This window comes from Crocodylus porosus, unplaced genomic scaffold, assembly GCF_001723895.1.
Source record: "Crocodylus porosus isolate Cpor-Errol unplaced genomic scaffold, CroPor_comp1, whole genome shotgun sequence".
Lineage (NCBI taxonomy): Eukaryota > Metazoa > Chordata > Crocodylia > Crocodylidae > Crocodylus > Crocodylus porosus.
In genome coordinates, this window is record NW_017728911.1 from 39546177 (window position 1) to 39569424 (window position 23248).

General features: G+C 45.2%; 1 long non-coding RNA gene across 5 annotated transcripts in view; it reads left to right on the forward strand.

Annotated features, from left to right (window-relative positions):
• Window positions 1-848: 848 nt before the first annotated feature.
• Window positions 849-23248, forward strand: part of LOC109309216 — a 30193-nt gene continuing 7793 nt past the window's right edge. Inside the window, exons 1-2 of one of the 5 annotated variants that reach the window (XR_002100836.1) lie at window positions 849-4871; window positions 5104-5200. This is a non-coding gene — a long non-coding RNA (uncharacterized LOC109309216). Of the gene's footprint in view, window positions 5201-22938; window positions 23067-23248 lie in introns of those variants that run through there. The other 4 variants (XR_002100837.1, XR_002100838.1, XR_002100835.1 and 1 more) reach the window with 4 other exon arrangements.

A 23248-nucleotide genomic window follows, 5' to 3' on the forward strand; every position in this document is an offset into this window, starting at 1 on the left:
CTCGCATGACCCCAGCTAGGTAGTTATCAAGCCTCCTTTTAAAGACCCCCAGGGTAGGAGCCAGTACCACTTCTCTTGGAAGTTGGTTCCAGATCCTAGCTGCCCTAACCATAAAGTAATATCTCCTGATGTCCAGCCTGAACTTCCTCTCAATCAACTTGTGGCTGTTGTTCCTTGTTATTCCAGGAGGTGCTTGGGGGAACAAGTCTCTCCCTCTCCCCTCTGTTCCCCACTGGTAAGTTTATAGACAGCCACCAAGTCCCCTCTCAGCATTCTCTGTGGAGGCTGAACAGGTTCAGGTCCCGTCGGCTCTCCTCATAGGACCTGCCCTGCTGCCCCCTGACCATGCAAGTGGCCTCCTCTGGACCCTCTCCATGTTGTCCGCATCCCTCCTGAAGTGCGGCGCCCAGAACTGGACGCAGTACTTCAGCTGCGGCCTGACCAGTGCCACATAGAGGGGGAGGATGACCTCCTTGGACCTGCTCGAGCTGCATCTGTGGATGCAGGACAAGGTGTAGTTGGCCTTCCTGACTGCCTCCTTGCATTGACGGCCCATGTTCATTTTGGAATCGAAAATGACTCCTAAGATCTCTTTCTGCCACCGTGCTTTCAAGAAGGGAGTTCCCCAGCCGGTAGGTATACTGTTGGTTCTTACTGCCCAAGTGCAGCACCCTGCACTTGTCAGTGTTGAATCCCATCCTGTTCTCATTTGCCCACCCCTGTAACCTATCCAGGTCCAGCTGTATCCTGTTCCTCCCTTCTAGCATGCGCACCTTGCCCCAGATATTGGTGTTGTCAGCAAATTTGAATAGTGTGCTTTTCACCCCCTTGTCCAAGTTGCTAATAAAGGAATTGAACAGTGCAGGCCTGAGGACCGAGCCCTGGGGGACTCCACTGCCCACCTCCTTCCAGGTCTCCAGGACTCACAGGCAGCTAGTAGTATTTTCAAAATCACCAAACTCATTGATAATTAAGAGTTGAGCACCTACCCTGCCTACTGCTCTATAAATGCCACTAGGATTTCAGCATCTGCTTAGCCTCCTCAATCCCTTTATTTAATCACTCTAGCAGTGTATATAGACTACATACCAGTGTGCTCCAAGACTATTTGGGAGCTGTAATCCTCCCTTACAGGTAACAGCTGCATCTTTGGGGCTGTGTTAGCTTTTGTGGCTGATGCTCCACATGGAGGGTCTTTCTCATGAACTGACAACTGGTACTACTGCGTTCAGGGCCTTCTGCGCATAGGACTGGGCAGGAGAGACACCAATATTACCCTCCAAGTCATTACAGGAGTCTCCAGATCTCCTCAAAATTAAGTAGCAGGTTATCTGGGTTGGAATCAGCTAGACGAGAGTGGCACTGCAACCTGGCACAAGGTATTTCATGACACTCAGCTCTGAGGTACTTCTTGATCACTGAATCAATCATTCAGCCAGCTGCTGATGGGAGGAGCATTTGACTTTTGATACTGTCACAGCAATTATCATGGGATTTCTAGGTTACTTTATCACTCCATCCAGAAAGAACGCAGACAGTCTATAGACGCTTCCTCAGCCTGACGGGGGGTGTTTGTGCCCAAAAACTTGCAAAGAAGAATTTTTCCAGCTATTTGAGTTGGTCTAATAAAAGACATTGGATTTACACAAAGAACCTTGTCTGCCATCAGTGAATACACTGCAGAGGATGTTCTGTACTGAATAGTGAGGGATCATACCTATGACGGCTCCAGATTTGCTAACTCTTGTCATTCGGAGGTAAAGATAATGCATCCTGGGCCTGTGTAAAGTAGCAAGAGTGAATGGTGACATGTTGCAGTATTAGTCGCTGGCTTGTAATGATGCAGGTGATGACAGGTCACCAGACCTTTTGGTTTACTCTTGGCTTCAGGTGTTTTACTATTTCCCCTCCTCTTACAGGAATGTCTATAGCATTTGAACCTAAATTGTGAGTCAAGCCTGAGACCAGGTTTAAGGATTAGGAGGAGTGGAGTTAATGGGATGAATTTAAGCAGAGAAAGAATTAGGCTGAATAATTTGAGATGTGCTGTTCCCCTCACGTACACAAGCACAGCAATCACCATAAAGCAATCTTGTTATATAAAAACTTTTAAGCCCAAGAGATGTAGAAACAAATCAATGGAAAAGTAGGTTTTTAGGGTTGGTTTTTAAAAGCTTGGTGCAGTGGCATCTGGCTGGGGCATCCTGCCCATCTTGGAGGAGTAGGGCTTGGATACCACAGAGTCTTGGCACAGCCCTTGGCTCATGGGTACATTCCCAGGATGCAGACATGCACGCTTTTTGTCTAGCAGCTTATCCCAGAAACTGGGACTTGCAGTCCAGCCTCCCACCCCCAGGCCCAGTCCCGAGAGCTCACCCTGAAGACATCCTGTCCAAGGTGCTCACAGAAGGGGTGAGCCTTCTGGTCTGCGGCTGGTCTTTGCAGGGGGCAATGCACACAGGTAGGGCAAGGCTTTGCGCAGCGTTTCTAAGTGTACCATTGCTCTCATTTCAAGAGAGAGGCAGTTACAGAGCAGGAGAGAAAACAGCCTGCTTCTTACACGCAAACGGCTTCACTTAACTCACCCTTCCTGTGCCAGGCCCGGAGGTCAGCTTGTGTCCAGAGGGGATCCCTCTGCCCATCAGAGCCCTGGTACTGGTAGCTCCCCTTGCAGCCTGAGCTCCTTCCCCTCTGTAACTTCCCAGTCTCCCGCAATCAGGCAATTTGGCCCCAAGCTTTCTCCAGGTGATCACAGTCCTCTGCCAGGTGACTCTGTTGCCAAGGAAACCTCTCCCCTGACAATCCAGTGCTCCTCCGTAGGAGCTAGCGTACTGTCAGTGTTTTTACATTTCAGGGGTGCCGCCGTTCCGTCAAAGCCCCTCTGCTGCACACTCCGAGCTGGTGCATTTTGGATGCTTGCAGACAGGAGGGAAGGACCAGCTTTACCATCTGGAGGGAGTTTGCGGTCAGACACGCCTGTGCCGAGTTCTTCTGCTAAAACAGAATCCCTAACTGGAGAGGCGCCCCAAATCTTCACGGGGGAAGATGAGCTGGATTTCTGCAGGAGCGAGCTCCTCATCATCGGGGTTGCCTTGGCACAAGCTTGGTTGCCTGCTGACTTCAAGTGCAAAGGCAGACGCTCCGAACACCAAGAGGTAGATGAGCACAGAAGCCCAGGGGAAGGTCCTCAGGAGGAGGTCTTGATTAAACCAGGGCCCATCCCCTTCATAACTTTGCATGCTCACAGAAGCTGCCTTGCACTGAATTGACCACTTACTGGGCAGCCGGCATGCAGAATGCCGAGCTGGCTGAATATGATCACGACAGCTCAGATCAGCAAGCAAGCCGCGGCATTTCTGAGCAAGCTGTAAGGAGCAGCTCAGCCTCACCAACAACCCTGCAAAAAGGGAATGGTAGGAATTGAGCCTGGAGGTTGGCGGAGCATGCCTTGCTGTTACCAGGTCATTGCGAGGCAAGTAGCAGAAAACATTATCACTGAGCCTGCTACAATCCCTTGGTAGGTGCTGGGGCCTGAGAGTTCTTTTAATGATATATTTAAATTTAAAACCAGTGCTGGAGGTTATATCATGGGTAATGTCCTGTGTTGGCAAAGGAAGGGGCTAGGGGAAATTTCATCTGCTGCGGAAGTCAACAAAAGGCACCAGAACGTCTTACTGGGTTTCCTGCTGAAGTACCAAACAGCAGGTAATGTATTCCTTGGTTTTTGTTAACAACAAGTAGATGTCTGATCTTCCTGCCAAGGCAGCCAGATGAAAATTAAATTTGTGTCTAAGCAGTGCAGAACTTTCAAATAACAGCCACAAAAGCATAGGGCATTTTTCCTTCCCCGCTTATTTCCTTGACTTTCTTTCAAGATAAGCATGTGTGACTTGGCTGTCAGCGCAGCTGTAACTCATCAGTGAAAAGAAATCAGTGCCTAATACATAGAATCAGATAGTCCAAAAAGGCAATAGCAAAAAATCACCTTTTCTTTATGTAGATGAATGTGTCTGTTCACAGAATACAGTTTCTATTAGCAAGGTACTGTTAATTTGTTGTCCAGAATGGATAGAAAGAGCATTTAAAAATTGAAATCATTACCTAGGTATTGTTAGGATTAAGATGCTTTTATCAGGACAGACCCTGGAGTCAGGAACTCACAAGTCTGTATCTTTGATTTTGATAAGTGGGAGGTGAAGGAGTTTGAAGCCCGGACTCAGGGGAGCTTCACAACGTGCTCCTGGGCTGCATGGAGCATCTAGCTATCAATACAGTATTATACACTTCAGGAGAAAAGAAGAATAATAAAATACTCCTTGGTATCATGGCCTCAGCCTGGGAGGGATGCTTTTGTCTTGTTTGTCTGGGTTTTTTTACTGCAGATCTGAGTGGGAGAGAAGGGTTTCAGCTATTTTTAGATAATAATAATAATAAACAATCAAACCAAAAGCCTTTGGCATATTCAGAGGGTTTTGTACTCAGATTCCTTCACTTCAGTAAATCATACCAGTATTCATCAGGTGAGTTGTTCCTCATTGAACCTAATAACTTCGCTTATTTTCAAATCTTTTACTGCTAGAAAATGTGAAGGTAGCATTGTTTGGCATTGGCAATTACGTAGCTCACCGTTCCACTAATGTCTGTTGGCAAACAAGGAATATAACCAAGTAAAAAGTGCCCATTTGGACTATAGAAAGAACAGCCCCGTACTCCCTGCAGTCCGTCAGGGCGGTCACTGGCACCATATGTTCCAAATCCATGTTTTTCCAGAATTTTAAAAGAACAACTGGAGTGGCATTGTTCTGCATTTGGACATCCTCAGACTGAGCTTAAGGCCTCTTGCTTGCAGAAGGGGCAGCAGCATGAATCAGGTCGGTGCAATAACTCCTAAAAGCATTAATTGGGTCCCAAGGCACTGGGTAGCATGAAACTCTCTCGGGTATTGTTTGCCAGTGAGCAGACTGATAATAAATGCTCTTCTCCTGCATTGCATTAGGCCAATACTGTGTACTGTCACTCAGTATCCTACCAAATCAGCTCATGAGGGGGTGGAGAACCTGGGAAATGTAGGACTGGAGTTAAGCGTCTAATTTTCCGTTCTAGGCTATAATACACACAGGACAAACGTGGTTTGGAGACACCACCTTTTGATGATGTAGTAGGCTCTGCAGGTGATTCTGGGGCAGCATCTAGGAAAGAGGTATGATAGCGTTTAATAAAATGTGTGAGATGAACAGACCTGATTGGGAAACAGGAGCTCAACCAATGGACAAGAAAATGGCCAAACTGCTGTATATTTTCCAGCTCCTTTTAAAATCTCCTTTTTTCCTAGAGACTTTGTTTCATTTCCCTTCAATTATTTCATTTCTTCTTCATTTCTCGTTTCTCTGGATATTTTTTGAAAAGCTGCTGTTTCGGTTTTGACCTGAAAGGGGGAAAAATGAGTTTGCAATATTTTTATCTTCTTTATGAAGTATAAAGGGGGGCTTGAAAGGTGAGCTTAAAAGGACATCATCTTGTTTTATTCCCTGGAAATATCAGAAATTTCAAGCTTGACTTTCATATTTCTATTAAAAGACTCCTTGTGTAACTGAGAAATGAGGACTGGAAGGCTTTTTTTAGCCCTTAATTGAGGGGGCAATAATTCTGATGTCTCAACAAAGAGCTTTTCTTCCTAAGTATTTGACTTAACAGGTACAGACAGAAACCACAGGGTTGTAAATCCTCTGAATAAAAATCACTCCCCTCCTTAAACATGACCTCCTTCCATGGTATCTCTGATGCCATAAACTCTCTTGTTACCCATAGTAGAGACCTGTAATGTAAGATGTCAAAAACAAACAGGAAGAAGTTATCTTTAAATAAAGCAGCCCAATTTGTTATACCGTTTTAATAACTGGCTAAACACATACAAAGTATTTTTTATGTAGATCATCTTTAATAGTCTGTATAACAGCTTTTTTAACTCTTCTACATACAGTTGAGAAACTCTTCTTTAAATAACTCAAAGTCAGGTTGCTTATTCTCAGTTTAATTTTATATTGCTTATCTGTTCTTAAAGGCCATTGTGCCATCAAAAGGTATCCTGAGAGATACTAAACACCTAGAACTCCACTCGGTAGCTCTCAGGACGCATCTGCACCTGAGGCCTGTTGCAGGTTTTGCATACAGCAATCTGCAGGTGAGGGCACTGATGGCTCAGCTACTGCAGTTTAACATTTATTCACCACAGGGTAAGAGCAAGTACAGAAACAACTGACAAGTGGCAGATACATTTTTAGAAGAAGGCATGATGGGAGTTTACTACGCATGGATTTTTCTACCGTGCATGACAGAGGGGGCTGAGATTTTACTGAACAGCGAGAGATTCAAGTCCATGAACGTCAACACATTTTCAGTTGTTTTTAAGAAATAATACATCCAATTGAATGTTGTGAGCAACAAAAATAGCTATTGAATGTACAGAAGGCTGTACAAAGTCAGAACCCAGCAACAAACAAATCGTTGCATGCGAACAAGCTTGTGCTGTCCAGGGCAGAACTTTGCTTACATTGAGGGGAAAAAAGGTTGCCTATCTTAGAACCATAGGAAAGTAGGTCAGAAAAGGGCATTTAAGCGTGTGCTCTGGGGGTGGGGAAGGTGCTTTAATTAGAGCAGCTCTAATTAAAGTGTCCAGAGCATCATGTGTATCCACGTCCCTGCACTGACAAATGGCCGCAGGGGTGCTTTTACTAAAGCTCGTTGAATGTGGTGATAGAATTCACTATCCATTGTAGGGCAGGGATGTCAGCCAGTAGGGCAGAGGTGCTTGACTTCAGGAAGGATGACTTCGATGCGCTTAGGAAAACAGTGGGAGAGACCCTATGGGACGAGGGACTGGAGGGGAGGGGAGTTCAGGAAGGGTGGTCGATCCTCAGAGCACAGAAAAGGTCCATTCCTGTATGCAGGAAAGGTGATAAAGGGGCCAGGAAGTCCTTTTGGCTTACCCAAGGCATCAAGAAATGCTTAAAAAAGAAATAGGAGGCTTACAGACAGTGGAAACAAGGGGTAGTCACCAAGGAGGAATACACAAATATAGTCCATATTTGTAGGGAGATGATAAGGAAGGCAACGGCAGTAACCGAGATCAGGTTGGTGATCAGAAGACAGTAAGACGTCCTTCTTTAGGTATATAGGGAACAGGAGGAAGACCAAGGGAAATGTGGGGCCCTCGCAGAGTGGGCCGGGAGAGCTGATAACAGACAGTCAGGAGAAAGCTGAACTCTTTCATGAATACTTTGCGTCGGTGTTCCTGCTTCCGAATGGAGGTTGCCCACCTGGTCGGATACTGGACAGATGCAGGGGGGCAATTGCCAACCAATGGTCAATGTTGAACTGGTGAGGGAGCACTTAGAGTGGCCAAATATCTTCAGGTTGGCAGGACCAGATGGACTACACCCAAGAGTGCAGAGGGAATTGGCTGGAGTCACTGCAGGACCGTTGGCGAAGGTATTTGAAGACTTGTAGTGCTCAGGAGAGGTCCTGGAAGACTGGAAAAGGGCCAATGTGGTGCCAGTCTTTAAGAAGGGGAGGAGGGAGGATCCGGGAAACTATAGGCCAGTCTGTTTGACCTTGATACTGGGTAAAATTTTGGGAAAAAGTACTAAGATGTTATTTGTGAGAGTCTGGGAGAAGGCATGATGCTGAAGGATAGCCAGCATGGTTTTGTTGCAGGCAGGTTGTGTCTGACCAACCTCATCTCCTTCTATGAGCAAGTAACAAACTGCTTAGATGTGAGAGATGCAGTTGATGTCATATACTTGGATTTTAAAAAGGCCTTTGATATGGTCTCCCGTGATGCTTTTATAAAAGAACTGGAGGATTGTGGGCTGGCAGGGTCCACTGTCAGGTAGGTTGGGAACTGGGTAAGAGGTCAAACCCAGAGAGTGCTAGTGGATGGGTCTGTATCATCTCGGTAGGAGGTGGCCAGTGGTGTCCCGTGGGGTTCGGTTCTTGGCCCTGTGCTGTTCAACATCTTTATCTATGATTTAGATGAGGATGTGATAAACACACTGGCCAATTTTGCAGATGTTACTAAGTTATGGGGAAAAGCAGTCATGCTAGGGGATAGGATGTGGATCCAAGCAGACCTGGACAAGCTGGACAGGTGGGCGGAGGGGAACTGGATGTAGTTCAATAAAGATAAATGCAGAGCGCTTCATCTGGGGAGAAGTAACCAGCGACACAAATATAGGTTAGGAGGAGATGTCCTGGCCAGCACGATGGCTGAAAGGGACCTCAGTGTTATGATTGATCACAGGATGAACATGAGCTGCCAGTGCAATGCTGTAGTCAACAGAGCTAGCAGCATCCTGGGATGCATTAGCTAGTGTATCTCAAGCAGGGTAAGGAAGTGATACTTCCTCTCTACTCGGCGCTGGTGAGAGCCCAGCTGCTACTGTGTCCAGTTCTGGGCGCCGCACTTCGAGGAAGACATGGAAGGTCTTGAAAGGCCACACGAATGATGAAGGGCCTGGAGGACAAACCTCATGAGGAAAAACTAAAGGATCTGGGACCGTTCATCCTGGGGAAGAGAAGACAGAGGGGGACTTTGTGGCCATCTATAAATGTGTAAGGGGTGAATATCAGGAACTGGGAGAAAACCTGTTCACTAGGGCACACCAGGGGAGGACAAGGAGCAATGGCTATAAACTGTTAGAGGATGGTTTTAGATTGGATGTAAGGAAGAACTTCTTTACAGTACAGGTGACCCGAATCTGGACTAGACTTCCCAAGGAGGGGGTGCAGTCCCCAACCTTGGACGTCTTTAAGGGGAGACTGGACAGACATCTTGCTGGGACCATTTGATCTCAGCAGCCTTCCTGCCCAGAGCAGGGCGTTGGACTCAATGATCTTTCGAGGTGCCTTCCAGCCCCGCATTTCTACGATTCTGTGCTGCCATTTTTCAGCACGGGGATGCTGATACATGTGATGCTGGAGTCTGTGATAGTTACCACACTCCAGCAGACTTGATTAATTGAGTCTGCTCCCATGTGCTGTAATTACAGCATGTCAAACAGCCTCGCTGCACATGTATAGGTGCCCAGTAAGGGACCTCAGGAGGTCTTTTAGTCCAGCCCCCTCCTCAAGGCAGGATCATCCTTTCTAAACCATTCCAGCCAAATGTTTGCCTATTCTTCACTTAACTTCCATTGATGGAAATTCTACAGGCTCTCTCAGTACGTTACAATAATTAATCACTTTCATAATCGGAAAGGCCCTCCTATAAGCAGCCTAAATTTCCCTTGTTCCAACAAGAAGTCCATTACTTCTCTTGTCCCCTGTGGAGAAGAGGGTGGTTGTTCATCATCCTTTTCATAACAACTTTCTTTATTTCTGTCTTTGAAAACTGTTATCGAATCCCTCATCAGTCTTCTCTTTACCACACTAAATAATGCCAGTTCTTGTACCTCAAGGTTATGAGACCTGTAATCATTTTTGTTGATCTCTGAGCTTTTCCCAGTTTGTCCACATCTTTCTTAAAGTGGGGTGCTCATAGTTCTCCATGTCAGGCCTCATTCATGCTGAATAGAGTGGAAGCATTGCTTCTGATTTGCATGAAATCATAGAATCATAGATCACGAGGGCTGAGAGGGACCTCAGGAGGTCACATCTAGTCCAAGCCCCTGCTCAGACCAGGACCAGCCCCAACTGCATCATCCCAGCCAAGGCTTTGTCTACCTGTGTCTTAGAAACCTCTGAAGATAGAGACTCCACCACCTCTCTGGGTAACCTGCCCCAGTGTTTTACTACCCTCCTCGTGAGAAAGTTTTTCCTAATATCCAACCTCAACCTCCCTTGCTGCAACTTGAGCCCATTGCTCCTTGTCCTGTCATCCTTGCCCCCACTGGGAACAGCCCAGCTCCATCCTCTTTGCAACCCTCCTGCAAGGAGTTGAAAGCTGCTATTCAATCTCCCTCAGTCTTCTCTTTTCCAGACTAAACAAACCCAGTTCCCTCCTTCTCGCCTCACCAGTCCTGTTCCCCAGCCCCCAACCATTTTCATTGCCCACTGCTGGACTCTCTCCAACATGTCCACATCCTTTCTGTACTGGGGCGTGCAAAACTGGACACAGGACTCCAGATGTGGCCTCCGCGGTGCTGAATAGAGGGGAAGAATCACTTCCCTCGATCTGCTGGCAACGCTCCTCTCAGCGCAGCCCAGGATGTCGTCAGCCTTCTTGGAAACCAGGGCACACTGCTGGCTCCTATCCAGCTTATTGCCCACTGTCAGCCCCAGGTCCTTTCCTGCAGAGCTGCTGCCCAGCCCATCACCCCCAGCCTGCACCAGTGCATGGGACTGTTTCATCTTCAGTGCAGGACTTTGCACTTGTCCTTGTTGAACCTCATGAGATTTCTTTTAGTCCAATCTTCCAATTTGCCCAGGTCTCTTGAATCCTAGCCCTACCCTCCAGTGTATCTTCTACTCCCACAAGCTTGGTGTCATCTGCAGACTTGCTGAGGGTGTGCTCCCTCCCATCTTCTAGGTTGTTGATGACGATATTGAAGAAAACCAGTTCCAGGACCAACCCCTGGGGCATGCCACTTGATACCAGCTGCTAACTAGACTCTGAGCCATTAATTACTACCCTTTGAGTCTGATGATCCAGCTAGTTTTATGTCCACTTAACAGTATATTCATCCAACCTGTTCTTCCTTATCTTGTTTGCAAGGATGTTGTGGGAGACTTCAAAAGCCTTGCTAAAATCAGGGTATATCACATCCACTGCTCTCCCCACAGCCACAGAGCCAGTCATCTCATCATAGAAGGCAGTCAGGTTGGTCAGGTGCGACTTGACCCTGGTGAATGCTCCTCTTAAAACAAGCCGGTATGCTGTTGGGTTTTTTGCTGCATTCTTAGGCTCTTGACTGTCTACTATAACCCCATAGCTCTGTCTGCAGTTCTGCAGCTTAGCCCATTCCCCATTTGGTATTTGTACATTTGATTGTTCTGTCTTTAAGTGCAATAATTTTACACTTGCCCTCACTGAATTTCGTCTGATTCATTTCAGGTAATTTTTCCCAAATAACCAGCATTTTTAATCTTAATTCTTTCCTCTAAAGCATCTGCTATCCCACCCAGCTTGGTGTTGTCTGCAGATTTACTTAAGTATCAGCTTAGTTTTAGCCTTCAGTTCATTAAGGGGGATTCTGAACAGTTCTGGATTTGGAATAGGGAGATCCCACTTGATGCGTGGGGTCTGGAATGGTGGTAACAAATGGTGAAGGGTTTTCACCAGAAAGCATGGCTATCAGAGAAAGGGGGCTACAGGGCACCTATAGGTGGTTGTGGAGTTCACGACCATGGCTCCACCATGTTCTACAGGAGCCTTTGTCCCTTTCTCATTCCCCATAGCTGCACGTGTTGAGGTCCTTTGCATTTGCCTATCCTCTGTCTCTCTGTTTTGCCATGCTTTAGGAAACTTTCCCTTGCTCTTCCATCTTTTTTATCCTGTGGTATGAAGTTCTTTAAATGGATCTGTTCCTCTACCATAGCTTGGTTAAGCAGTTGCTCCATGTTAACAGCTTTGTCTGTGATTGTCACAACATGTCAGTCGAAAGAAAAAGAGAAAAAGGACAACCAGCAATTGTCCAAATTAAAATGTCTATGACATCAGCGACAAAGTGTTCCTTTCTCTTTTTATTTTAGACTTCCACGCCCAGAGGTTCTTCCCAGTCTCTAGAGATGGTCAGATGGCTTTTTAATCTTCTAACTTGTGGATAAAGAGCATGGTTGTGGCTGTCGTGACAAATTGGGTAAAAGTATTAATAAATACCTGGACACCTACAGAAACTTTTGCTGGGATGTGTGTGTAGTAATTGCAGCCCTGCAGGCTGTCCTTAAACTGTGTCTTCCAAAGCCAAAGGAGGATTTCGTTCCAAAAGTCAGTGAGCAAATCCAGGAACTACACCATGCCACTGTTTGCCAGCATGTTGTCCACAGACCCAGTGAAGAACAGGAAGTGCAAACTGTAAAGATAGTGTTGCAAGGCGACACACTCTTCAGGCCACAACTATCTTTTACTTTAGTTCTCTTTTCTTAATACTCAAGGCTCAGGTGCACAGCAAAATAGATAGAATTCTGCAGTAGCCCAAAGTATGTGTGTCTGAGGAGAGGGGTGGGGGCCATAAATCACCAAAATTTTTTTAAATGTTTGCATAAGGTGACTTGAACAATTGTCTTTGCAATGCCTTATGTTTGGGACCAACTGGCTAAGCAGCAGCTCTGCAGAAAAGGACCTGGGGGTTACAGTGGACAGTCAGATGGCTATGAATCAGCAGTGTGTCCTTGTTGCCAAGAAGGCTAATGATATACTGGGCTGCATTGGTAGGAGCGTTGCCAGCAGTCAAGGGAAGTGATTTTCCCCCTCTATTCAGCACTGGGGAGGCCACATCTGGAGTCCTGTGAAGGCTTTTTTGAAGTCAGGATATACGACATCAATCTCTTCTCCCTTGTCCAGGTGATAGGTCACCTGGTCATAAAAGGAAATGAGATTGGTCAAGCAAGACCTACCCACAACAAACTTGTGCTTGGTATCCCTCGGGATATTGCCATCAGCTAGTCTGTTAAGGATGGCCTCTTTGATAATCTTTTCCAAGACCTTCCCCAGGATAGAGATCAGGCTGATGGGCCTGTAGTTAGCCGGATCAACTTTCCTCCCTTTCTTGAAGATTGGCACTACGTTGGCCTTCTTCCAATCATTGGGCACTGACACCACAGCGCCAAGAGCTCTCAAAGATCCATGCCAGGGGCTGGGCTATGATGCTTGCCCGCTCCCTGAGTACCCTTGGGTGTAACCCATCAGGGCCAGCTGACTTGAAGGTATCCAGCCTGTCAAGGTGTTCCTTCACGAGGTCAGCTTTGATGGAGGGCAGGGGATCTCCCTCACCTGGGATTGAGGGGGATTGAATAGCAAGCAGCCTTCACCTCCCTGCCGGGGGGCTGCAAAGAGGATGGAGCTGGACTGTTCCCAGTGGGGGCAGATGACAGGACAAGGAGCAGTGGGCTCAAGTTGCAGCAAGGGAAGTTGAGGTTGGATACTAGGAAAAACTCTGTCATGAGGACTGTAGTAAAGCACTGGAATGTGTTACCCAGAGAGGTGGTGGAGTTGCCATCCTTGGAGGTTTCTAAGACCCAGCTCAACAAAGCCTTGTCTGGGATGATGTAGTTGGGGCTGGTCCTGCTTTGAGCAGGGGGCTGGACTGGATCAGACCGCCTGAGGTCCCTTCCTTTTTTCATTTTCTATGATTCTATGTCAGCTCAAAGCTGAAAGCATTTGTAAAACTATGATCCAGGAAAATGATTCTAGTAGTTTTTCTTTTCTACAACAAAAAGGCCTTTTCTTCAAATCATTTCCCTCTTTTTTTGTAATCCTTGTCATGCTTTCATTTTATGTAGAAGAAGGCTCACAGGGGGGTAGCTGATCAGATGTGAGGCAGAGCACTAAACACCATATTACAGGAGAACAGGGCAGGACCCAGAAAGCAGCCAGTTTTTAAGGCATGAAGAGATGGAGAGCTTTTGCCTGTTCCTGTATGGCTGCCATTTTGAGCACAGGCTTGGAAGGGTAGATCAGAACGGTGGCAGTTCCCAGCGGTAGGTTGTTTAAATCTCCTAATCCAGCTACACTGTAATATATCATACAATATTTACAAAAAAAATTATTTTCAGGTTTGAGTCTGCCCCTGATTTAGTTTAATCCTGGCAGTGACTTGGATGGCTTCCGTTCCTGCCTTGGGATCCATTTCTTGTCTACAACACAATTAATATCATTGGGGGTGTTATAAATGGTGTCCACAAAATCCAAGGGTCGAGTTGTGAGTTCTCTAGCAAACATATGGTCCAACTTCTCTCAGCAGCTGCAGATCCTGTGGCATCTCCCAGGGGTCCCATTATTGTCTTGAACACTCTTACAGCACAGCTGGAGTTCCTTCCCTGTATTTCGGCATTGGCTTGGGTTTCAATTGTTCTGTTTTTTCTGCATCTGTTCTGATAACTTGTGTATCTCTCTGTTACAGATGAGCCTATACGTGCTGAATAAATGAAGTCCAGGTGCTCTGCAGATAACCCCCACAGAAGCCTGAGACACGACTGCTGAATAATCAGGAGTATCACAGAGGTATAAGAACCATGCAACAGAGGACCACAACAAGCCAACCTTTAAACGGGGAGGTGATGTCCAGTCAGAATGATCTTAGAGCAGTAGAGGCGCACAGTGAAACGGAAAAGGACAACGCAGGCACCCAGCAAAGCGGTGCAGGATACCAGCGGGGTACTTGGAAAACATGCAACATTTGTTTGGGGAGGGACATCCAACTCCTCATGCTTTTTTTATGCGTAGACTCATCCCACTTCTTAGTAAATCTGCTTCCATGATGTATTCAGTAGTGCCAGATGACTTTGTTTGTAGACACAAGACACTTTAATGTGAAGTAACTAATTAAACTGCAACAAACTTCAAGTATAAACAAGTCCTCAGGGTCAGGTCCTAAGTTTTCTTTTGTCAGAGCTATTTGCTATGACTATCTACCTTAGGTTTTATGTTTAAAAATAAGACCCTAAAATGGTTCATTTTCATAGTTTCTAGAGTCAGAAGGGACCTGAACAGATCATCAGGTCTGACCCCTGCCCTGGGCAGGAACGGGTGCTGGGATCATAATACCCCAGCCAGATATCTATCCAACCTCCTCTTGAAGACCCCCAAGGTAGGGGAGAGCACCACCTCCCTTGGGAGCCCATTCCAGAGCCTGGCAGCCCTAACTGTAAGGTAATGCCTCCTGATATCAAGCCTAAACCTGCTCTCAATCAATCTGTGGCCATTATTCCTTGTTATCCCAGGTGGTGCCTGGAGGGACAGAGCCTCACCTATTTTCCGCTGGTCCCCCCTGGTGAGTTTCTAAACAGCCACCAGATCCCCCTCAGTCTTCTCTTGTGGAGGCTGAATAGATCCAGGCCCTTAAGTCTGTCTTCGTAGGGCCTGGCTTGCTGCCCCCTGACCATGCTAGTGGCCCTCCTCTGGACCCTCTCCATGCTGACCACATCCCTCCTGAAGTGCAGCGCCCAGACCTGGACGCAGTCCTCCAGCTGTGGCCTGACCAGTGCTGCATAGAGGGGGGGGGGTCACCTTCCTGGACCTGCTTGTGATGCATCTGTGGATGGATGACAAGGTGCAGTTAGCTTTACTTTTTAACACATTCGTTATTGCCATTTTCGGTGGAAATACCAAAGTCAAGTGCAAAAGCTTATAATCATCTTTGATGCTCATTTATTCACAGGTAGTGTACATATTAAGTCTCCATTTGTAAAACAATTGTGTTAAATCCAAGTTATTTCAGGAATGATATTGATATAAACATCTTTAGATGGGTATAACTACATCCACATTAGGGGTTGCACTGTATCTGTTTCTGAACCTGTGTAACTGAATCTGTACAAAAACTGTGTGGAGGCAAGCCTCACTAATTATACTCGTATTAATTATACAGCAGTACAGATATGCGTGGGACTATAAGATATACAGTAATGCGCATTCATATCCTGAAGAGCTTCCAGTTAAGGGGAAACAGAAAAGGGATGGGAAAAAAGAGCTCGGGACAAGGAATGTGTTGATAGGAAAACAAAGGGTGAAGGAGTCCATGAAAGAAGTGTCTTAAAAAAGAGGTTTAAAGGCAAGGTGGCTGGAGTTTGGTCCAAGTCCCGGGGGTAGTGTACACTATAGTGAAATACCCTTGTGGGGTGATATAATGACCAGTCATTGCCGAATGTGGTTGTTTGAAATGCCTCTACATCATCTTCATGGAGTGGTTCTGCTCTCCTTGCCTGTGTGAGCTTGGAACTTGGTCACAACATTGTCCAGCTGGGTTGTCCAAATGCTCTGAGTTGGTACAGAGTTATAAATCACCCTAAATCACCTTTCAAGTAAGTATCCTGAAGAAGAATCTGATCCATCTGCTACCATCTGTTAGTTGGAGCTTGTTCTGATGCCATACCCATCACCTTAGGAGCTGCGCACCCAGCAGGTGAAGATGGAGAAATTCAGAAGAGTTTGGGAAGTCTCTGTTTCATCTGTGTGGTGGTCTTGCCACCCTCCAGAAGCAAGCAGCATATAAGCAGAAAAATGTCAGAACCCATCTTTGGATGGGGAAGAGGAAACAGTTTAAAAGATAAAGCCACCCAGGGTGACAAGTAGTTACACTGCCCTACCCTATTTTTCTATGATTCTAGCCCTCAAACAACTATTCCAATAGAGACAGGAAAGCTGACTTGCCTATGGTATGTCATTAAACCAAAAAGTCAAGCTTTTTCTATTGAGTTGGCAGCTGTATATAATGAGTTTGTTTTACTCTGCCACCATCTATAAGTTGGAGGACTCCAGGTAGAGATTAAGGTGCAAAAGGTAGTTAAAATTGGATGGTCAGCTTAATCTCTGAATGATTTTCATTGCAAAGTAGTTTTCATTCCTTTTCTAAAAAATTCTGCATTTTGATTCAACTGAAGGACACGTATGTTCAAGTCTTCTTATTCAACTCATCAGTGAGCAAAAATATAATTTTGAGAGGAAGACAATAAACTTCCAGATTTTTCCCCCCAAATTTATTCTTTCTTTGACTTCAGTTTTTTGGTACTCAAAACCTCTCAGAATAAAGACCTGCCTTATTTCTTATTTTAGGCTCTAATCTCAGATATGCTATTACTGGTAAGAAAAGAAAAGAAAGGAAAGCAACTGTGTCAATCAGAAAATGTTAATTTGTTCAAATTGAAATGTTTTGTTAGAATGTGTTGACTTCAACAAAATGTGATGGAAATACTTCAAAATTATTCCAAATTAAAATGAAGTACTCTGCTTCACCTTTGTCAGTTTACTTTGGCTTTTATATTGTAAAATATGATTTATAATATTATAGTTGATGGGATCCAGTGCACACTTAAATAATTTGCAGACAACACCGAATTGGGTAGTGTTGCAGATACGCCAAAGAGTAGGGCTAGGATCCATGATGTGAATAGACTAGAGAAATGGTCCACAGTCAGTCAGATGAGATTTAACAAGGACAAGTGCAAAGTCCTGCACTTGGGACAGAACACCCTCATGCACAAATGCAGACTGGCTAGGCTGCAGTACAACAGAGAAGGACCTGGGGGTTACAGGAGACCAGAAGCTGAATATGAGCCAGCAGTGTGCTGTGCCTTGTTACAGCAAAACCCAGCAGCATCCTGGGTAGTCTTAACTGGATCGTCACTTGCAAATCAAGGGAAATCAAGGCACTGGTGACGTCTCACCTCGAGCACTGTGTCCAGTTTTTGGCCCCACACTTCAAGAAAGATGTAAACAGTTTAGAAAGAGTCCAGGACAGAGCAACAAATACAACTTAGGGCCTGGGAGGAAAGACTTATGCGGAAAGGCTGAAAGAACTAAGGTTATTTAGTCTGGAATAGAGAAGACTGTCGGAGGATTTGATAAACATCTTAAAATGGCTTCAGGATGACTCTAGAAAGGATGGAGCTTGGTCTATCTGTGTGATCGGAGGGGACAGGACTAGGAGCAAGGGTCTCCAGGTGCAGCAGGGGAAGTTTAGGTTAGAGATTAGGAGGAACTTTCTGACTTGGAGGCTGCTCGAGCATTGGAACAGGCTGCCTAGAGAGGCTGTGGAATCTCCATCCTTAGAAGTTTCAAGAGCAGATTGGACAGACTGTGACGGGGGAAGTCTCAAGGCCGGTCCCAATGCTGGCCTGCCCACCTGTCTAAGCCAATCTGCCCTCGTTCGTCTGCCATGTCGTGCTGTTTTAAAATTGATACAAAAATATGGGAGGCTGCCCATTAAGCGCCCTGATGCCTAGGGCATTATACATGGCTCCAACCTTCCCTATACTGTGTCCCATTGCTTGCAGATGGCATCCAAAATCATAACTGCCACAGGTGTCCTCGCACATGCCTGGGGCTCCTGCTCTCTCACTAGGGCCTTCAATTTCTCATCAAGCTCTTGGGGCTGTCCTGTGCACAGTCCTTCAGGCCGCACTGGCGACCCTGCTCTGCATGCCCCAATGCAGCCCTTCAGGCCCCCCTACAGGGATTCAACTCTGCACCCAAATGTGCAGTCCTTCAGGCCACCCCTGCGACCCTACTCTGCATGGCCCTTCCATGCACTTTACACCCCATCGCTAGGGCCACTATTCCACCCTCTTGCTGTGGCCACTCTTTGGACCCCCATGACAGGGGCCGCAGGGTCTTATACCCCACAGGACTCAGGTCTCTCCCTAGGCATGCCTGGCTCCCTGTCCATCCTTACTGATGGGTTACTTACCAGGTTGTGGGGGCTGAGGCTATCAGGTGCCCCTTACTTGCCTTTCACTAGGGAGGCAAATAGTGTGGCATTTCCTGGGGACCACCCTGCCACAGGCAGCCCCACCACACCATCCTACCCTAGTAGGGTGCAGTTTCAGGTCATGCCCCAGGGCCAGGAGCCTCCTCCATCCCCATAGTTCCTGCCCTGTACCTCCAAGGGTGTTATGTGAGCAGCAGCTCCAGCTGGGTGATATTCTTTTTCTGGCTGCTTGCAGCAAACTGCTCGCTCTGCTGCCAGTGCCCACTCTTATCCCTAGCAGCTGTGCTCTCTTCCCAATCAGGCAGCCTCCTGCTGGCCATGTGACTCCTGATTGGGAGTGCAGCCACCAGGCTGCTCTGCTGCTTGCTTTAAGCCCTTAAAGTGGGAGGCACCAAAAGTGCCCTGCCACACAGACCCTTGGCTGGGATGGTTTAGTCAAGGATGATCCTGCCCTGAGTAAGGCCCTGGACTAGATGTCCTTATGAGATCCCTTCCAGCCCTACTTTCCTATGAGCCTATTTTATGTAACATCAGTCATATTATTATATACATCATATACATTAGGGCTATACAAAACAGCACCGTTCCATCTCATCTTGAGTTTTAACAGTTCAATGGAACAGCGCTCCATTTCGAATTTCATTTTGAGTCAAAACAGCTGTTCCGATGCATGACCATATAAAACGCTATGTAGATATCTCAACATCAAAATGGAACCCTTTGTCATTGACAAAGTGAAGCATATCAATAAGACTGTTTTAATGTTGTGAATTTAATTTTTCAGAATTTTCAATTTGGAAAAAAATGGAAATATCATCCTAGTTCAAGTTGGAAACAAATTTTGAATGATCAGTATTTTCCCTGGGATAGAAATTATCTGTTTTTCAGACATATATACAAGTTCATTGACTACTTGTATTCATAAAGCTAAACAGCTACAGAAGTGCAGAGTCCAGGCCTCAAACCAGTAAAAGGCAATGCACTTTTACTTCAAACAGTAACTGCAGGAGCAATTATTCAGATTTCCTAATTTTTTTTAAATAAAAGAATCTAACTTCCTTCCATCAGTTTACAGTGGTTGTAAATTCACCTTTCAATTAAAATAAGTTAAAAAATTTCAGCAAACAAAAGCAGTGTTATAGCAGCCAAACTCCTATCCAATTAAATATTTACTATATTTATATATCTGGTGATCTAACCAGGAACTTGGAAGTGCTGATGCAAGCATCTTTAAAACGGCATATCTTGTATTTCTGCAGACTGACAGTCCTGACCTTGGCCAGCTGACCCTCCACCTCCCGCACCCTCACTTTGGTCTGACTCCCCTCGCATTGGCAGTGTCACTGCAAGACTTTCATCCCTGAAGCTCTCTTGCCTCTCATGGATTTAATTCCCAAAGATCTCTTGACAGGTGAAAATGTCTTTCTTTTGAAGTCCTCTTGAGAGGCAGTTTCCCTATTGGTCTTCAGCTTGCCCTGCTGAACCCTGCCTTCTTTGTTCATGTTTCTGTTTGGTTTATCCCTTATTTGGTTTAGCCTTTCCCACCAATTTTTGCCTTAAAGAGTCTTCATTAATGAAGGAGAGTTCTTTAAATATTATTTTTCTTTGTGGACTGGCTCACGGTCCCTTGATCTTATGATGTTATCAGACTGAAAGGGAAAAATCTTTTAAACAATTTTCTGACTCCCCCTAGAGGATTTCTTTCTTTCACAGCCCAGAAATAGCAATAGTGTGAGAAATGCACATGTTCAGTCGCTGCCCGCCCAGCCCGGATTCAGTGCAGATTATATCTTTTTCAGTATCCACAGACAGCTTTTTTTTTAAATTTCTGTCAGCTCCTGTTAATGAGCTCTTGATTCTATTCCCACTTTACTCTAAATATAAAAGCTTCTTGTCTGTTTTTCCGTAAGTGCTGTATGGGCCTGGCATTCTCTGCCAAGCTAAATACTCTATCAAAATCATCACTGGCCAAATATTTCCATTCTTGTGTTGCAACTGACTGCTGTAGAATATGTTTTCTGAGAATACCCATCACCTAGAAACCTCACAATTTTGATTTTTAAAAAATGCTTCATCTTTCTGCATAACATGCACAAAAGTTTCACTTTGTGAACAAGCGCTCGTTTTCAGAGGAGGGCATAGGTTTTTTTATCAAGAGCCAATAATACACAGATTCAGCTCTAGAGAGTGTTTTCTTTTATAATACACCATGTAATGCTTCAGCCAATATAGAAATATCTTCTAAGTTCAGCAGATAAAGACACTTGGGCCTTCTTTATACAGGTCATGCCCTTTCTAGTGAACCGTAGCTAAATGTGGTTCTTGTCAGGAAGGTGCTAACATGGTCTCCATGCCCTGTGAAGAAAAATTCTCTCAGGCACTCTCCCTCTCTGCCAATGCTCTCTTCATATGCATTTAAATGATATAAGAAAGTCATTACACATATTCTGGATGCGTGACCCTACTTAACCATACAATACCCATCATTTGCCATAAGAGGGATCTGTTATTGGAACAGCATTAGCTGAATAGGAACTAAAAAGACCTCAGTCTCATTTTTTATCATCTCCTTTGAGCACAAAATTCATCCAGACTCTGATTGAGCAAACCATTATGAGATAAAGAGGGCAAATTAAGGCTAAAAGCTAGAGATGCATGCAGGTGTTCATTCTCCAGCTTGGACTGCCCTTAAACTATACCTTCTTTCCTAAGAAGTTCTTAAGTGACAGTTAAAAGTAGTAAAAAATAGTTAGCCGTGTTAGTTTGAAGTCAGCCAGAAGGCAGGGTAAATTAGCATTTTATAGTATAGACTAACTTGGTGGTTCTCAACCTTTTTACATTTGAGGTACCCCTAGATAGATTCGAGGCACCCTCCATAGACTGAAGGCACCCCTTGGAAAGTGCCAGCTTAGTCTTCACTTTTTTTTTTTGCCTACAGAATAATAATAGAGCAGTTTTCCTGTTGCAAAGAACTCAGACCACAACTGTGTGTTTCTATTTAAAATCTCTGGATTTAACTTGTGAATCATTTGTAAACCTAATGGCATTAACAATATGTGGCAACCCCATGGCACCTTTGAAATTGCGAAGTACTGAACGAACTATGTCAGAGATGCGTAACATAAGCTTTCAGAAGCAGTAGGCTTTCTGCATGTTACTGCTTACTTACTACCTGCAAGTAGTGGCATAGTAATAGTGAGTGGAGTAGATTCTCCAGGCCCCCTTGTACAAAGTGCTGTGTAGACTTACAGTGGAAGAGGACTTCCCATAAATGCTTAGTTTCTAACCAGTCAGGGACAGCCAAGTGGAAATGCAGAGGTGAAGAAATTGGAAATCCTCTTATTTAAATTATGTCAGCTAAGTATATGATACCAAATATTGATAATAAAAGTTAGCTAGCCTGCTACCAGTACCTGAGCTTGCCAGTTTAAAGCTAGCTTATGCAAGTTCACGCTATGATAGAATCACAGCGTGGTAGTGAGCGCAGGGTAAACATACTTTATAATTTCTGTTGTGTATTTTTCTTTCCCTTGCACAATGGCATGGGCTCTGGGCAATGTCTGATTAAACTGTTTGGCGCCGCAGTTTATACCTTATTTAAACATAAAACTTAGCTCAGTGATACTCAAATTACAGCTCCAAAGCCACCAGCAGCCCTTTGCAGAAAAAGATAGCAAAGGCTAGGTTTTAGTGCTGTATGCATCAGGCACGTTTTTCCTGCAATCGTGAATAATGCAACACGTGCCATGAATTGTGCAAATGTTAACTAATACACTGCATTTTATTCTTTGAAGTGGAGTGTAATTGCCATAATTCATCCAGAGATATCTGTGACGTTGTGGCCCTTTGGTAAACACTGATCACTCATGTGGCCCTATCAGGGCTGAGTGTCATGCCTTAGCTTATGATTATAAACCACTGTGCTTTTGCAGAGTATTTTATTGGACTTAAAATTAAAAGCACCATTTCTATGTGGTGGTGTTTTTTTTTAACAGTTGGCCAAAGTGTGCACAAAAACGTGATGCCAATGAAAAGTGCATGGAAGAGTAGAATAATCACTGCGTGGTTTGCCTGAAGTCTTTCTGAAGGACACAGGCCTCACACATAATGGAAAGGTACTTTCCAGCTGAAGTAGGTATTTCTGTCTTATATTAGGACTTATAGAAATATTTTTCACTATCTTATTTGCAACAGGTTCTGGCTGAGATGGAGTCATATATACTGTTGTAAGATAGCTGAGATGGATTCATACATATATATATATGTATAGTGTGTGTGTGTGTGTGTGTGTGAATCCATCTCAGCCAGAACCTGTTGCAAGTAAGATAGCATAAGTAAAAATAAGTATAATTTAACAAGTATAAATGTAATAAATGTAACTATATAAATCAATGTAGATACATATGTGTAAGTCCAGAAACTGTTGCCAAGTGCCCAATTGTTGTTCTGCACCTGAAGGCTGATTATCAAACGAGGCCTGCTATATTTGCAGACAGGATTTTGCACCTGCCGTATATTATGTTCACAGTATTATTCCCATATGGTGACTTGTACAGGAAACACAGGCATGAAATGCTGGGTTGGAAAGGCAGGGCCTGAAACGCTGGCGGTGAACAACGGGCATCGAGCTGGCTTGAGTTTGACAGAGCGTGCTGCTGTTACACAGCCGCATGCAAATCCTGGAAGAGTTGTGGTCCTGCTAAGGTAGGTGCTGCCTGGGGCTTGTGCCCAGAGTTTGGGGCTGTTGCCTGGAGGACACGGGTGCACAGTGCTGCATAACGTATGGACCGGGGCATGGTGCTGACGCAGCTCGGCAGGTGGCTGGTACCTGCTGATCCAGTGGGTGCTGCTTGGGGGACAGATAGGGGCTGGGGGTGCATTTGTTG